Genomic DNA, 15505 nt, shown 5'->3' on the forward strand with positions numbered 1-15505 from the left:
TAATAGTAATAATAACTTACCAGTCCCTGCAACTACATCAGTAAATCTCAAGAACATGATGTTAAATAAAAGTATGTGGATACAAAAGAGTACATACTGTGTGATTTCATTTATATGAAGTTCAAGAATAGGAAGGGCTCATCTATGGTTACAGAAATGTGAAGAATACGTACTTATAAGGTCTGTGAATTGACTACAAATGGATATGAAGAAAATTTCTAAGATGATGAGAATGAATGATTTATATGTTGTCTATGGTTTTTGTACTTAGATATAAACATTTGTTGATAGTAATTGACAAACACCATATATACACCTATGTAGATTCTATCTTGATAATAAAAAAAATACTAAAAACCCCTTACTAGTTTGGTGGTAGATGTCTCACTGGATGGGCTTAACATACTGAACATAGCAGAGAACCAGATGAGTGAACTCAGAAAATATGTCAATAGAAAATATTCAAACTGAAGTACAGACAGAAAAATGAATTCTAAAAAAAAAAGTCAGAATATATGAGAAGAATAGGTGGGACTCAACCGAAAGGTCAAATAAGCTTTAGTTAGACTCCTAGAATGCAAGGGGTAAGAGAATGATGCAAAAAAAATTTTTCGAAGTAATAATCCAAAGAACAATATCAACCCACAGAAGAAAGAATCTCAGTAAATCCCATAGGATACATACATAGAAAACTAATCATAGGCAATCATTGTCAAATTGCTAAAAATCAAATACAAAGATAAAATTCCACAAGCAGCCAAAGCAAGATCTGATATTACATTCACGGGAGCCATACACTGATGACATACATGTCAACCAAATTTGGGGAGCTAGAAAGCAATAGATTGAAATATTTAAAGTACTGAAAAGAATAAAAAAGCTACTAAAGTGTATATCCACTGAATATGTGCTTTTAAGATGAAGGTGAAATAAAGGTTTCAGATCAAAATAAACAAAAACCCTGACTCCTTGCATTCCTCACACTTGCACTTCAAAAATTACTGAACAGATTTCATCACCATGAAGAAACATGATCTCAGATGCAAACTCAAAGCTTCAAGTTGGAATGAAATGACCAGAAACGATAAATGTATAAGTAAATGAAAATGAATATTAATGACTTAAAGTTGTTAAAAAACCAGGTTCTGACCAAGAAACAGAAAGCACAGTAATAATTTGAGCAGAAAAATATTAATATAAAAGAATTATTAAATAGGCTGGGCTTGGTGGCTCACACCTATAATCCCAGCACTTTGGGAGGCTGAGGTGGGTGAATCACCCAAGGTCAGGAGTTTGAGACCAGCCCGGCCAATGTGGTGAAACCCTGTCTCTACTAAAAATACAAAAATTAGCCTGACATGGTAGCGGGGGCCTGTAATCCCATCTACTCTGAGGCTGAGGCAGGAGAATCACTTGAACCCCAGGAGGTGGAGGTTGCAGGGAGCCAAGATCATGCCATTGCATTCCAGCCTGGGTTACAGAGCAATACTCCAAAAAAAAAAAAAAAAAAAAAAAGAATTATTTAGTAAAAGGTGGTTAACAAATATAACAAAAGAATATAAGAAAATGCTAAGTAATACAGGAATAGCAAATAGCCTTCTATCTCCAAGGCTAAGGAAGAGCACCTAACGATGAAATAAACCTGGGTGACCCCTTGCTTCCCAACACTACTACTAGCCTGAGATTCAGTTCTTGCTAAAGAGGATAAGTCCGTGGCCTACTGGAGAGTGAAGACACTCACTGGGTGCCATGGCACAGAGCTGTTCCACAGCCAGTAGACTGGGAATGGTGAGCAGGAAGTTGCTTGATTTCTGGTGAAAATCTGAAACTTGAGAGCCACTGAACATTGTTTCATGTGCTGCTGGAAGCACTGCCATAGGAAGCAGAAAGAAAGGCCAGCAGAACCCAGAAGACAAGCTTCTTCCCTTGCTTTGCCCTGCAGTGTCCCAACAGTACCCACCACCCTCCCCCCCCTCCCCCGCCCCACCGCAAAGCTTACTATTGAGCCAACTGATGAAGGAGAACTGATTGCAGCAAGCTTGTCCAGCCCGCGGTCCATGAGCTACTCAGACGATTTTGAATGCAGCCCAACACAAATTCGTGAAATTTCTTAAAACATTATGAGATTTATGCACGGAGCTTTTTTTTTTTTTTCAGCTTATCAGCTATCATTGCTGTTAGCGTATTTTATGTGTGGCCCAAGACAATTCTTCCAATGTGGCCCAGGGAAACCAAAAGCTTGGACACCCCTGGATTATGGGGTGCAATTCTAGTATCATGAGCAGGTAATGTAGGGCAGATCACAGCTGAGAGGCAATAAACTTATAACTGGTGTTTAACATAATATCTTGTAGGATATATAACATGTGTAATTGTAAAATATGTGACTATACTAGCACAAAGAGTGAAAGGAGGGTAAACAATAAATCAATGTGTTTGGGACATAAAAAATAAAGTAGTTTCAACATATAGATGTATATCATACTAAAAAGTAACCAAAGAGATCTCACTAAAAAGATTTTTTTAAAAAAAGATCATCAGCAAGGATATCTGTCTTGCTTTTTCTCATTATTATGAAGAATTAGAAATATTTTTTCTAGCAATAGGAAAAAAATTCGATTTATCCACACAACCAAATATGGTTCTATAATTTTAGAGAAACAGGAATTGTAAATGAATATGTACCCACAACAAATGTTCATTATATGCAGTCTAGTGATAAAAGTAGGTTTTAAAACTGTAAATACTATCTTTTAATAGCTAGATTATTGAGCACTTGTGGCATACCAGGCACTCTGCAACATGCTCTCATTTTATCTTACTGGCAGCCCTACAAGGTATTACCTCCATTACAATATAATCCCATTTTCATAAATACAGTCACACATATATTTATAGGAAAAATATTAAATTTATCTCTGATTTGGTGGGATAACCAGTACTTTTAAATTAACCTCCATTTGCTTTAGAATATTTTCTATTTATCTCCACTGTGAACATTTATTAGTATTCTGAAAAAAAAATTAAATAAGCATGTAGAATTAAAGCAATGGGTAATCTAGTCACAATTATTTACCTCAGATAGTGGAAAAATTAACCTATAAATTTAAGAAATATGCCTGAAGATTATGAGACTAAGCAGTTTATAACTCAGTAGTTAATATAGTTTGCAGATTGTTTTTATTCATTTGTTAAAAGAATCGGTATGGAAGATTTGGCTTTTCATCATGCCTCTACCATTAACAAGAATAAGTTGTTTTCAATTAGTTTGAATATAAAAAACTACAAACATTACTTTCAAGAGATTAATTAAGGTCTCATAACTTGGTCTTTTAATTTAGGTACACTGACATAAGGTATCCACAAATGGTTCACACAGTTGATCCATGGTTGAAACTACAGGACCTGTATTATATCTGAAATAAAGCAAACAGAAAGACATGAGTTTTCTGCTCACAAAAAAAGATAGCAATCTTTATTTAAACAGCTCTGTGTAATATGAATCAAAGAGAATAGAGAGTTTAGTAAGTAAGATGACCCAAACTTTTATGCAAGATCTATGACATTCACTTTTTTTCTTTTTTCTCCTGAGCACATAAATGTCTTTGCAAAACAAACAATTTTGGGACTTACTGAATAAATAAATTGATCTGTGTAAAGTAGATTATAATAATGTAAGGATAGAATATAAAGTCCTATAAAGGTAAATAAATGAAGTTTTAAAATGTGGGTTCAAGGGAGTCTTCCATAAGGAGGTAACATTTCATCAGGACTGAAGGTCCAGACCGGTCCTGGGATATTCTTATATACTACAGAGAAGGCATCACTTGAAATATGCACTCCAAATAAAAGTTCACTAGATCTAATATCTGTACACTCTGTTTCTTATCCTTTCTTCCAAAAGTTTTTAAAATCTTGCTGTCTCTCATGATCCATTCGTGGTATCTTCTACTGGTCTCTCTCATACCTCTCTAATTCTCTTTTATTCACATCTATTCTGCATTAAAACTATTCATAAACTTTTTTATCTTGTTTCTTACAATTTCCAGTTCTAGAAGTCATGTTTGTCTTCTAATATTTTCTCATTTCAAATTATTTTTCCAGATTGTTATTCTTGTCTTTAAAATGACCTGAATTGTAGTAAGCATTGTTTTTATTGAAAGTCTGCATTTTATATTTCCAATATCAGGAGCCCCAGTGGATGTCTTTCAGTTTCCCTTTTTTCCAATTTATTCTGATTTATATATTTTTTGTCTCCTTGGTTGTGTATAATTTGATGCTTGACATGATAACCGATAATTTATTTGTAGATACAGTTTGAAGTTTAGGATATTGTTTTCCACTGGTGTGGCACCTGGGAGAAGTAGTTTTCCAGAATACCCTAAAGAAATTTAAGCAACAAATATTTCCAGGGCCATTCAAATGACTAGAGGCTGGACTATGGTTTGGTCTGTATGAGGACTGATTTGTGTCCACTTCACCTTCTGTCCCAATTCAGAGATAAGGGGATTATACCAGGGTTACTGTCCTTGTGAACCCTTTACTCTAAATTGTGACTGCAAGCCATGAAAGAATTTCAGAAGAGCTATTCAGTCTTTCAGCCATCTCTCTGAGAATCTGCAGAGGTCCCAAAGGTGACTCACCTCTGTGGATTTCAATCTTCTCTTGGAAATTGAGCTAGAAACATTTCATAACTTTTAGCTTTCTGATGCCTTCAAGCAGCTATTTTGAGTAACTGCTCCCACCTCCTAATTTCTAGTTTTCTCAATGAGAAGGTTACTCAGTTATTTTCTAATTTGCAATTTTAAGAAGAGGAAGTCTCCATACAGAATGTTAAGGACATATACTTTACAAGTATTTCAAAGTGGAGGAAACACAGCTAAGAACAATCCAGGGGTTATAAACAAAACATCTGGAGGAATTTGACCTAAGTGGTGAAAGTCATTTGGCTTTTTGTGATGAACTATTAAAAAAAAAAAAAATCAAACAAGCGATTTTTTTTTAGAAAGCTAACTCTGCAGGCCTCTGAGGACTTACGAATGTGCACCGTCTGCGAGACACTAATACAAACACTATCCTTCCTGGCAAGGTAATACTGCATGGCTAGAAATGGGAATGCCTTGTTTACACCATCAAGCTCTAAAGACACACACACACACACACACACAAACACACACACACCATTTTCAGTCATTCATTGACCTTAATTATGGCTTGTTCTCTTAGCTCATGAATTACACAAGATTGGCTTCATAGAAAAGAACTCAGTTGATAACATTTGCTTATCTTTATGGATAAAAACAACTTTTAAGAACACAAATATGTTTTTCTTTTGATTAAAACAAATGATTCAGAAAAACATGAAGCTGTTTTGTTTTTTTCTCTATCTTCAAAATAGTTTTATTCTATTTTGGGAAGCTAGGCTCTAGTGATTGTCAACTACTGCATTCTAGGACACTGCATATAATTACAAAGTTTGAAGCATATGATTTGCTTAAGGTAATCAAATAAGCTAAGTTCGTATCAAACCTTACTTCTCTTTTCACCATGTCTGAATAACCTTATAATGATGGAGACCAGAACCATTGCCTAGTTTTGCATAGGATGGCATAAAAATACAGCCTTCATTTGTGAATGTCTTTGATAAAAATGAAACATAAATATTTTTCAGTTTTATTTTACAACTCAAGTTCAAAACATCCATATTTTAAAGACCATTCACAAAGATAAAAAGGTAATACAAATTTTAATAAGATATACCTGTTTTGAAATAATCTGCTCTAGTAAGTATAAGAGGTTTTGTCTTATTGATATCACCCAAACAATTATAGATAAAATATTACAGAATGAGTGTACATTTTGAGATTGCTAAAAAAAAAGTAGCATTAAAATAATGGATACACAATTTTATGCTATTTAAAAGTTCAAAAAGAAATAAAACCTATATATCAGATAAGACATCAGTTTAAAATTTGCAAGAAACACATAATTTACTTAGATTGGTTTTCAATGCTCATTTTATACTTACATTAGTGGTATTTATTAAAATATTTACAAGTTGTTTCAAGAAGGAAGGATAATCTGTAATTTAGCTTTATGTTAAAATATCTCTGTAAATAAGATGTTAAACTGTTAATTTTGACTACTTCTGATCTACAATGTAGGCTTTAAGTATAAATCCTTAAAAGAGTGCCTTAATGTGTATCTTTTAAGAAATGTATCCAGGCATGTAAGATTTTAAAGAAAAAGAACAGAATAATTTTGTGAAACAAACTGTGAGTTACATTAAAGAAGAGTACTTAGTTATGAATATATTAAATCAATTCATAATTTGTACTCTTTATGACTGAAATTATGTAATGTTCAGTTCTGTATGTGTGTTTTACTTGATTGATACCCAAATGAATGCTGCATTGATTATATATTATCCTTCTTAATTATCTTAAATCTAAAGGTAAAATAACACACATACATGTACAATATCTATGTCTCAGGAGTACCGTGGGGTGTGTAGCACTTTTAATTAAATTTGGTAAACATTTTAATGTTCCAAAATTTATTTCTATTTTCTGATTTACTGTTAGTTGTGCAAGAGATTAAAATAGCCAGTAAGAGGTAATATAATCAAGCAATAATGTTATGAGAACCGGTACATGCATTACTTTCTAAAGCTGACATGTTTCTCCGGGCCCTTCTGCTTTTTAAACTCGATTACAGCCTGTATTTTCTAAAACAATGGATGGACTATATAAGTCTGTCTTCTGAAGTGATGAGTTAGAGAATGTTGCAAGAGTACTTGCCAAATCATAGTACCATTATTAATTCAAGCATGATGAAATTGCTCATTTTTACTATAATCATGTAATTCATCAAAATACTACTAGACCATATCACTCTCGGCTATTACACTGATATAGCACCTAATTCTAACACCAACAAAAGCAGAAAATTATTTTGCTGTTTATCTCCCAAAAATAGTAATTGTTTTGAATTTGGGCAAGCGTTGCCTCATATTTTGATAAAAGGAAAATTTCAGCATGTTTTTATGTACTGACTTGAATGTAGTTGTTTTGCATTTGAATAACCTCATCTATTAAGCTTTAAAATATGTCAGGGTGTTGAAAACTTAAATTCCCTCATGTCGGTTTCTTTATTATTCTTGATGAATATATCACAAACTGGGGTAGTATCCAAGTAAATATCCCCTTAAGTCATAAACAGAATGATGAAAAACTACAGTCTCATTACTGAACAGTTCTTCCTTGAAAGTTTCTTTTGCCATCAAACTTATATACTTCCAAATATTATGTTGGAAATTGAAATGCAGTGGACAATAGCACTACTTATTGTCATTTATCCATAAAAGTTTTGTTGAGCACAATTCATTAGGAATAAAAAAATCAGTAAAATTTTTGTACATATTGTTTACTAAGATACTCAACTTTTGTCTAATGCTCACGGATTTATTTATTTCATAAAATAAGAACCATTTACTGCTACTAAAATAATATTGCAATGAATAACAATATCCACTTATTTATATGCTGTACTTGAGCATTCAACATGTGTGAAATTGTCCCTGCTCCCTTCTGAGGACTGAATTGTCTGCACCACAGTGCCATGCAGAGAACAACCTTATTAGAAGGTAGAGTTATCAATAAATAGATAAATTAAAATAAACTAAGATAAGCTAAAATAGATTTTAAAAAAAGAAACTCTGGTTGCTTCTTGTGCCACTGAATCTATTATTTTATTGTATGTTTCCTTTGTCTTTATTTTAGAGTTTATGTTTGTAAATTAGTTTTCTTCATCCAGTGGGTCTGACAACCTTGGAGACCTTCAGTATGGTAGATTTTTAAGGTAGGTAGATCCCGCTACCCCCACTGATTCCTATTTATATGGGGAGAGGAACACAGCCTGAAACATATTCCTTGCCCTTACCACTCCTCCTTCCCTCTACCCTGATTTCAGATCACTGTTTATTTATTTTATTTATTTTTTATTTTACTTTAAGTTCTGGGATACAAGTGCTGGACATGCAGATTTGTTACATAGGTATGCATGTGCCATGGTGCTTTGCTGCACCCATCAACCCAGTCATCTAGGTTTTAAGCCCCACATGCATTAGGTATTTGTCCTAATGCTGTTCCTCTGCTTTCTCCGGATCCCCCAACAAGCCCTGGTGTGTGATGTTCCCCTTCCTGTGTCCATGTATTCTCATTGTTCAACTCCCACTTATGAGTGAGAACATGTGGTGTTTGGATTTCTGTTCCTGTGTTAGTTTGCTGAGGATGATGGTTTCCAGCTTCATCCATGTCCCTGTAAAGTACATGAACTCATCCTTTTTTATGGCTGCAGAGTAGTGCATAGTGTATATGTGCCACATTTTCTTTATCCAGTCTATCATCGATGGGCATTTAGGTTGATTCCAAGTCTTTGCTGTTGTAAATAGTGCTGCAATAAACATACATGTACATGTGTCTTTATAGTAGAATGATTTATAATCCTTTGGATATACACTCAGTAATGGGATTGCTGGGTCAAATGGTATTTCTGGTTCTAGATCCTTGAGGAATTGCCACACTATCTTCCACAATGGTTTAACTAATTTACACTCCACCAACAGTGTAAAAGCGTTCCTATTTCTCCACATCCTCTTCAGCATCTGTTGTTTCCACACTTTTTAATGATCACCATTCTAATTGGCATGAGATGGTATCTCATTGTAGTTTTTATTTGCATTTCTCTAATGACCAGTGATGACGAGCTTTTTTTTCCATGTTTGTTGCCTGCATAAATGTCTTCTTTTGCAAAGTGTCTGTTCATATTCTTTGCCCACTTTTTGATGGGGTTGTATTTTTCTTGTAAATTTGTTTAAGTTCCTTGTAGATTCTGGATACGAGATCTTTGTCAGATGGGTAGATTGCAAAAATTTTCTTCCATTCTGTAGGTTGCCTGTTTAATTTGGTGATACTTTCTTTTGCTGAGCAGCTCTTTAGTTTAATTAGATCCCATTGGTCAATTTTGGCTTTTGATGCTATTGCTTTTGATGTTTTGGTCATGAAGTCTTTGCTCATGCCTATGTCCTGAACGGTATTGCCTAGGTTTTCTTCGAAGTTTTTATGGTTTTAGATTTTACGTTTAAGTCTTTAATCCATCTTGAATTAATTTTTGTATAAGGTGTAAGGAAGGGGTCCAGTTTCTGTTTTCTGCATATGGCTAGCCAGTTTCCCCAGCAACATTTATTAAATAGGGAATCCTTTCCCTATTGCTTGCTTTTGTCAGGTTTGTTGAAGATCAGATAGTTGTAAATGTGTGGTGTTATTTCTGATGCCCTTGTTCTGTTCCATTTGTCTATATATCTGTTTTGGTACCTGTACTATGCTGTTTTGGTTACTGTAGCCTTGTAGTATAGTTTGAAGTCAGGTAGCATGATGCCTCCAGCTTTGTTGTTTTTGCTTAGGATTGTCTTGGCTATACAGGCTCTTTTTTAGTTTCATATGAAATTTAAAGTCTTTTTTTCTAGTTCTGTGAAGAAAGGCAATCACAGCTTGATGGGAATAGCATTGAATATATAAATTACTTTGGGCAGTATGGCCATTTTTACAATATTGATTCTTTGTATCCATGAGCATGGAATTTTTTTCCATTTGTTTGTGTTCTCTTTTATTTCCTTGAGCAGTGGTTTGTAGTTCTCATTGAAGAGGTCTTTCATGTCCCTTGTAAGTTTTATTACTAGCTATTTTATTTTATTTGTAGCAATTGTGAATGAGAATTCACTCATGATTTGGCTCTCTGCTCTCTATTATTGGTGTATAGGAATGCTTGTGATTTTTGTCTGTTGATTTTTCATCCTGAGTCTTTGCTGAAGTTGTTTATCAGCTTAAGGTGTTTTTGGGCTGAGACGATGGGGTTTTAACACTCTTCTTTTTTAAAAAAATGTTTAAATTAAATTAATTAATTTATTATTATCATTATTTATTTTTTTGGTAGAGAGAATGTCTCGCAATGTTGACCAGCCTGGTCTCACATTCCTAGCCTCAAGTGATCCTCCTACCTCGGCCTCCTGAAGTGCTGGGATTACAGGTGTGAGCCACCATGCCCTGCAAGATCACTCTATTCTTTGAGTTCTGGAAGTTCACAGTAAGCATCTTCTATTAACAAAAACTGTAAACAAGGTTTCCAGAGTGTGGAAATTAAATTTACAAACTGTGGCAATTGGATTAATTTAAACACACCGAAGTCATGCCATTCAGCAACAAAGCCCTTGTGCCTACTTTACGAGCTACCCGAGGCTCTTCTATTGACTGCCTATTGCCCAGTGATCTCCTACTCATCTGTTGTAATACACCTCATCTAATACCTTGAAAGTAAAATGAATATATGAAATCTTGCTGTATCCCAGTTCTAGAATATCCAAAGTAAAAATAATATACATCTTTTTTATAATAACACATATGTCAAAGGTTCTGCTGAGTGCAGTAACATAGATCTATACAAAGCAACTTTCCCAAGAATTAAACAAATATGAGATTGAATTGCGAAAAAAAATTCTGTAGGCTTATTTTTTTAAAACCATTTATTTTGCTTAATCTCTAGTGTTAACAAGTGAACTATGATTAAAAATAATAATAAGTGTAAGTTCCATACTAACAGAACTTTCTGCTGTGATACTATAAATACTATAACTCCTTATCTTGTTCAGGGCTATAAAACTTGGCTTTTGTAGAATTTGTTTGTTTATGGTTTCTGGAATTTAACAAAGCAATAAAAATTTCTGATTAATCTACCTAAGTATATGAGTAGAAAGATCTCATGTGGGCCAGTTTAAAACATGCTGTGAATTTCCAGATTCTTCATTTTGAAGCTAACTTAAATAGAAGTTTATGTTGTAATTCACTTACCTTTCACAAAGCATGCCTTCATATGGTAAAGGGGGAAAGTGTTCATCAAAGGATTATAAAACATAAAATATTTATTGAAAATTAGTAATTTAACATTTTCCATTCAAGGTGAGGAATATATATATGTATTGACTCACCTTCTTAGCAATGGAATTCCTAGGCAGGGAGGGGGAAAGATGAAAACTATTTGAATATTGGATAAGATTTTAAAATAGTTCTAAATTACAACAAGCTTATTCCTCTAGGGAGATTGTTCTTTATTTCTGCTATAGGAAAAGAAAGCATTTTGTTAAATCTTTTCTAAAAGTTCCTATTCCATTGGGATGTCTCCTAGACAATGGGCTTTCTTGTGTAAGAATTGAATTTCTAGGATGAACTTGAGTGTCTCAAGTGGATCAATACGAGTTTTCTGAATAGCACACAATTTCAGAATTCTCACCTCAGAACTTTTATTGGGTTATGATCTCTTCTTCTTTCCTCATCCCCCTTTAAGAGCATACATTTTTTGTAAGTTTGAATTAAGAAAAGACTATTTAATCCTTTTACATGAATATTTGTCAAAACGTCACTTTGAGCATTACATATATACAATTTTATTTGTCAATTATACCTTAATAAAGCTGGAAAAAGTTTTCTTTAATCTTCTATCTTGCAAACATTATATAAATGTTTGCGTATATGATATATATGTATCATAATATAAGTATGATATGAAATATTCATCTGAAAGGATTAAAGCAATCAACAAAAAAGAAACCATATAGTCTATAAACAAATTTTAAAAGAAACACAAATTTTTAATGCTGTCTAAGGCCAACACATAAAATACTTGATGTCATCAAATATTGCTATTTGATTCCTTTACAAAATTTAGATGTGGATGTTTTCTTTAATTGTATACCATGACATGTACCATAGAAGTATTTAGAATAAAAGATAGTCAATTCAGCCCCTGCTTTTTAACACCATAAAATGTGTTCAATTTAGTAATAATAAAAACTCAAATATAAATGAGAAATAAAATTGATTTTATTAGATAAATAAATTTTATTTATCTGTAACTTTGCAAGCATTTCTATAATGTTTGAAGATAGAACATTTTAAACATTTTTTTTCAGCTGTATTAAGGTATAATTGACAAATAACATTGTATATATGTAATGCTCAAGGTGATGTTTTGATATAAATATTCATGTGAAAGGATTAAATTGGGCTAATTAACATATTCAGCACGTCACACACATGACATTTTTTGTGGTAAGAACATTTGAGATTTAATCTTTAATCAATAATAATACAATATTATTAACAATAGTGACAATGGAGTTCAATAGATTTCCAGAATGTATTCATCCTAACTAAAACCTTGTACCCTTTAGCCAACATTTCCCCAATTCCCTCACTTTCCTCTACCCTGTGTCCTGGCAACCACCATTCTACTCGGCTTCTCTCAGATGGATTTTTTAGATACCCCACATACATGAGATAAGGCAATATTTATCTTTCTGTGCCTGGCTTATTTTACTTAACATAATGACCTCTAGGTTCACCCAAATGACAAGATTTCCTTCATTTTAAGGCTTCATTTTTAGTATTCCATTGTGTCAAAGGTTCTGCTGAGTGCAGTAACATAGATCTATACAAAGCAACTTTCCCAAGAATTAAACAAATATGAGATTGAATTACAAAAAAAATTCTGTAGGCTTATTTTTTTAAAACCATTTATTTTGCTTAATCTCTAGTGTTAACAAGTGAACTATGATTAAAAATAATAATGTGTAAGTTCCATACTAACAGAACTTTCTGCTGTGATACTATAAATACTATAACTCCTTATCTTGTTCAGGGCTAAAAACTTGGCTTTTGTAGAATTTGTTTGTTTATGGTTTCTGGAATTTAACAAAGCAATAAAAATTTCTGATTAATCTACCTAAGTATATGAGTAGAAAGATCTCATGTGGGCCATGAGATCATTTTTAGTATTCCATTGTGTATATATACCACGTTTTCTTTATTCATTCATCTACTGTTGGACAATTAGGTTGCTTGTATATCAGGGCTATGGTGAATAATGTTTCAATGAACATAGGAGTGTAGTTATCTCTTTGACATAGTGATTTCATATACTGTGGATATATACCCAGTAGTGGGACTGCTGGATCATATGACAGCTTTATTTTTAATTTTTTGAGGAACTTATATATTGTTTTCCATAATGGCTATGCTAGTTTACATTCTTGCCAACATGGGCATGAGTTCCCTTTTCTCCACATCCTCACCGAAAATTATTAGCTTTTGTCTTTTTTATAATAACCATTTTAAAAGTTATAAAGTGATATTTCATTGTGGTTTTTATTTGCATTTCCCTGACGATTAGTAATATGCACATTTTTTCATATACCTGTTGGCCATTTTGTATGTCTATTCCGGTCCTTTGCTCGTTTTTCAATAGGATTATTTGTTTCCTTGCTATCGTGTTGTTTAATATATATATAGGATATTAACCTCTTATCAGATGCATTGTTTACAAATATTTTTCCACATTTAATAGACTGTCTCTTCGCTCTGCTGATGATTTCCTTTGCTGTGCAGAAGCTTTAGAGTTTGTTATATTTCTATTTGCCTATTTTTGCTTTTGTTGTCTGTGCTTTTGAGGTCATATTCAAAAAGTAATTTCCCAGATCCATGTCATGGGGCTTTTCCCTTATGTTTTCTTCTAGTACTTTTATAGTTCAGGTCTTATGTTTAAATCTTTAATCCATATTGAGGTGATATTTTTATTTGGTATGAAATAAAAGTCTAATTTCATTTTTCTGTATATGGACATCCAGTATTTCCAACACATTTACTGAAGAAACTCTTTTCCCCATTGTGTGCCCTTGGCAGCCTTGTGAAAAATCAATTGACCATAAATATGGATATATTTCAGGCTCTCCATTCTGTTCCATTGGTTTATGTGCCTGTTTTTAGTCCACTACTATGGTGTGTGATTACAATCACTTTGTAGTAGATTTTGAAGTTAGATAGTGTGATACCTCTAGCTTTGTTTCCATGACCATCCCCCATACCCCAGTATTGCTTTGGCTATTTGAATTCTTTCGTAGTACCATGCAAATTGCAGGATTTTATTTTTCTATTTCGGTGAAAAATGTCATTGGCATTTTGATAGGGATTACATTGAATCTGTAGATCACTTGGGTAGTACGGACATTTTAACAATATTGATTTTTAAAATTCATGAACACAGGATATCTTTCCATTTATTTTTGCCTTCAATTTCTTTTATCAATATTTTATAAATTTCAGTGTACAGATCTTTCACCCCTTTTGTTAAATTGATTCCTAAGTTTTCTGTCTGCTTTTTAAATAGCAATTGTAAATGAGTTATTTTTTTTAATTTCCTTTTCAGATTTGTCATGGTTAGTGTATAAGAATGCTACTGATTTTTGTATGTTAGTTTTGTATTCTGAACCTTTACTGAATTTATTAGTTCTAATAGTTTTTTTTTTTTTTTTTTTTTTTTGGTGGAGTCTTTTGGGTTTTCTACATATAAAATTATTTCTTTGCAAACAGGAATAATTTAACTTCTTCTTTTCCAATTTAAATGCCTTTTATTTATTTCTTTTTTTTTTTGCCTAATTGTTCTGGCTAAGACGTCTAGTACTATATTTAATAGAAGTTGTGAAAGTAGACAAACTTGTCTTGTTCCTGATCTTAGAGTAAAAGCTTTCCATGTGTTTTATTGAGTGTCAAGTTAGCTGAAGGATTGCTATATATGGCTTTATGGTGTTGAACTACATTTCTTCTATACCTAATTTGCTGAGAGTTTTTATCATTAAACGATGTTTAATTTTGCCCAATGCTTTTTCTGCATCTGTTGAGATGAGCACATGGTTTTTGTTTTTCATTCTTTAACATGGTGTATCACATTTATTAATTTGCATACATTGAACTATCATTGCATACCAGGACTAAATTCCACTTCATGATGTTGAATGGTCCTTTTCATGTGCTGTTGAATTTTATTTGTTAGTATTTTGCTGAAGATTTTTACATCTATGTTTTTCAGGGATATTGGCTTGTGATGTTCTTTTCTCGTAGTTTTCTTGTTTGGCTTTGGTATCAGGGTAATACTATCCACATTAAATGGATTTGGAAGTATGCTCTCCTCTTCAATATTTAAAAAAAAAACTTTTTAAAGGATTAATATTTATTTGTTCCCTTAAATGTTTGTAGGAATACAGCAGTGAAGTCATAGATCTGGGCTTTTCTTTAATAAGAAACTGTTTTAAACTGATGCAATCTCCTTACTCATTATTGGCCTGTCCAGATTTTTTATTTCTTCATAATTTGGTCTTGGTAAGTTTTATGTTTCTAGGAATTTATTCATTTCTTTTAGGTTATCCAATTTGTTGGTAAAAAATTATTTATAGTAGTCTTATATAATTATTCGTATTTCTGTGGTATCGGTTGTAATGTTTCCCCTTTTTATTCCTTATTTTATTTCTTTGAGTCTTCTCTGTTTTTCTTAGTCTAGCTAAAGTTTGTTGATTTTGTTTATCTTTTCAAAAAAACACAATTCTTTATTTTGTTGCTATTTT

The 15505-nt window shown here is 32.7% G+C and overlaps 1 long non-coding RNA gene across 2 annotated transcripts in view; it reads left to right on the forward strand.

Annotated features, from left to right (window-relative positions):
• LOC129057986 (uncharacterized) overlaps positions 1–10788 on the forward strand; it is a 53583-nt gene extending 42795 nt beyond the window's left edge. Inside the window, exons 4-5 of one of the 2 annotated variants that reach the window (XR_010135992.1) lie at positions 7782–7860; positions 9994–10497. This is a non-coding gene — a long non-coding RNA (uncharacterized LOC129057986). Of the gene's footprint in view, positions 1–7781; positions 7861–9993 lie in introns of both variants that reach the window. The other variant, XR_008522773.2, reaches the window with a different exon arrangement.
• The last annotated feature ends 4717 nt before the right edge of the window (positions 10789–15505 follow it).

Source organism: Pongo abelii, chromosome 11 (genome assembly GCF_028885655.2).
Source record: "Pongo abelii isolate AG06213 chromosome 11, NHGRI_mPonAbe1-v2.0_pri, whole genome shotgun sequence".
Taxonomy (NCBI): domain Eukaryota; kingdom Metazoa; phylum Chordata; class Mammalia; order Primates; family Hominidae; genus Pongo; species Pongo abelii.